This window comes from Sesamum indicum, linkage group LG1, assembly GCF_000512975.1.
Source record: "Sesamum indicum cultivar Zhongzhi No. 13 linkage group LG1, S_indicum_v1.0, whole genome shotgun sequence".
Lineage (NCBI taxonomy): Eukaryota > Viridiplantae > Streptophyta > Magnoliopsida > Lamiales > Pedaliaceae > Sesamum > Sesamum indicum.
Window position 1 is genome coordinate 2,138,169 of NC_026145.1, and position 3,098 is coordinate 2,141,266.

General features: G+C 35.6%; 1 non-coding gene and 1 pseudogene across 1 annotated transcript; both read right to left on the reverse strand.

The window, feature by feature from the left end:
- LOC110011752 lies at positions 362-1,656 on the reverse strand (annotated as a pseudogene).
- Positions 2,774-2,845, reverse strand: TRNAD-GUC. The gene has a single exon. It is a non-coding gene; the product is annotated as a tRNA-Asp (tRNA).

The following is a 3,098-nucleotide window of genomic DNA, read 5'->3' on the forward strand; positions in this document are numbered from 1 at the left end:
GGTGGAGTGGTGCTTGGGGTCATTGCTGCTGCTGTTGTTGCTGAATCTAACTTGGATCCAGTTAAGAGGACTTAAAAACAGTTCCAGATTAGATTTTGTAATGAGAATTAATTTTATTGTAAAAGAGATTTTTATTATGAGAGTTCCATCATTAATTCCGTCTCTCGCATTTCCAGTTGGTGTAATAATATATATATTAGTAACGTATTATAATATTGTGTCTATATATCTCTGATTTGAATAAAATATTTTCTACATAAATCAAAATAATATATAGACTTTTTGTTGTTGAACAAAAATTAGGGCAAATGCGCTGTGATGTGCAATTAATTAAAGCAAGTGAGCTAGTATGAAATGCCTAAAGAATTTTCAGCATTACACTCAAACAAACATTACATCAACTTAGGTGTGGATGGGACGTGAGCGGTGTATGCACGAACATCTGCATATATAAGCACGTAACATTTTATTTTAGCTGGAATGTGGGAGGCTCACGAGCCCACACCCATCCTTAAGAGACTTACATTTGAAGACCTGTCTAATTGTGTTGTATATAGATGAGAAGACCTCTTTATGAGTGAACACCCCAGCTGGTCCGGCCTATGCACAATGCATGCAATCAAGAACCAAATCTCAGAATCCTATCTATTACAACATCAACTGTATAATATTATGTGGTCTTGGAATATTATTAAAGAAGGAAAAGCAAAAGAGGGATATATATAATTGGAGCTGAGTGACAAAGATGCATGCCATTGGGGTTGAGGATGTTTTGATAGAAAGAAGTTGGTAGCAAGGTCCTCCTTCAACAGGATCAGCCAAGTCTCCCACTATAATATCAAACTTCTCCTCTCTCCTCTCCACTTCAGCTCTTCATATTGTATAGAGGAAAACCAAATATATATATATGGGGTTGAGAAGTGACATGTGAATTACATTCTCAAGATTTGCTTACTTGGCGTCATTTATGACTAAATGAAGCTTGGTGTTGCGAAAAGCGTCGTGGTTTGCTGTGAGATGCTTTCTACAAAAAATCAACAACCTCCTGCATTCATTCGTCACACGTACAACATGTAATTCTATGTATCCTTTTCGCAATATATATTCATGTAAGGGTACGTACGTGATCGATATCACACATGACCACTTTGTGTATTCAAGTGCTTCCCTTGCCGCAGATCCTTCACCTCCTCCCATTATAAACACAGTCTTGGGGCTATATATCACTTACATTAATTAAGAATAAAAATTGATACAAGGGAAGGTCCGGGTAGAGTGATACTTGGGGTGAGATAAGAGAGCAGGATGCATTAAGCATTCATGATATATAAACTCATCAACTTCTGCACTCTGCATCTTCCCATCAATCACCAGAACCTTCCCGAAGCGTTTGGTGTCCAGAAGAGCTATACTTGTTCCTTTGTGCACCACTCTCTCCACATCAACATCATTAATTAATGCTTTTAATAAACAACAAACACACCCACACCCACCTGTTCAAAGCAAAAGACCATTTCAGATCAACATCAATCTCTTCTTCGAACCAATTACAATCATCATCTGCCCCTTATTCCTTTCATCATAGTACTCTTTATCATCTACTTTTGATGACAAACCATTCTTGCAACCAAACAACTCCACTCCTTCTGACCCCATTTCCAGATCTCTACTATTTAGTATTACCTTTACGTTGTTTACCTACAAACACACACACACTCTCTTATAAATAAATAAATGTGTACATATGTATAGTGATGGATAAATAAATGAGTGGATGAGAGGCAGGCGTGCAGGTGCAGCATATATAGGGTGGGAGGTGGAGCAGACAAGTAGCATGTGGGGCTCACAAAGATGGAGATGGAGATGGAGGTAGTGATTCTCTCAAGCGTGCCCCCATTCCACTATCACGTCCAACAACTCAATCGGTATTTAATACAATTATGTAATCCTTAAATAAAAGTTTTGAATTGTTATTTTAATGTTGATAAAAAAATAAATAAAATTATAATCCATAATCTACAAGGCATTTGACTAATTTGCTACAAAAAATGGATGAGAATGTAATGGAGATTAACCGACTTAACTAGTTGTTGGATGATTAAAATTATAAATTAGATAATATATAGTAGCCAAACTTTGAAAATAAAATTTGGGAGTGAACAAAAATTAATATTTATAATTTTACTAATAAATTAATAAGGAGTTGTTTATAATATTTAGCTTCAATTAATTTTATATAAACTTAATCGATAAACATAGATTTTAAGGCGTTGTTAAAACAAGTACATGTCTGAGACCAACTTTGAAATATGGTATTCAAATATTATTAAGTATCCAACACTAACAATTATGGCATCTATTGCATTATGATGTGGAATAAAAATAAGAATAAGGAATCCTATTCTTTTTATACTTGAACAACAATTCTAGCCAATATTATTTGTTTCTTTTTTTATTTATATAGTCTCTAGAGCACTAAGTTTTATGACATTTTTTTAAGAGATTTAATATTTCTTCTCTACTCATATTAACAATATACACACAATCTGTATATATAAATATTTAATATCATTTAAAATAAAAATTCAAATCCTATATAAAAAAGGTGCGGCCACGGCCACGGACAGGCAATCCTTTCCCGCCGCCCTCAGCATTTCAGGTTGCGGTTGCACCAAAATCCTTGATGCTTGATGTGGCGCTGCACCACAATCCTTTTTGTCGCCGCTTGGAGTTGGAGGGGATGAAAAGAAGGAGTGGGGGAAAATTAAAATAACGCCGTTGCCGGGGATCGAACCCGGGTCGCCCGCGTGACAGGCGGGAATACTCTCCACTATACTACAACGACATTTGAGATACGTCCACAAATTGTTTTTATTTCTTGGTCAGAATCTTTGGACTATGTTAAATCTTGTGCAGTCCAGTGACAAACTTGGCCATTAAATTAAAGGCCCAACACATGATTCCAATAAATGAGGAACATACATACACACACACACACACACAGGAAAAGTTGTTCAAAACTAATTTCATTCAATCCAACAACAAGAAGAATTTGCAATACAAAACTAGCAAGAAACGGAAAAAATGGGTTAAATTTA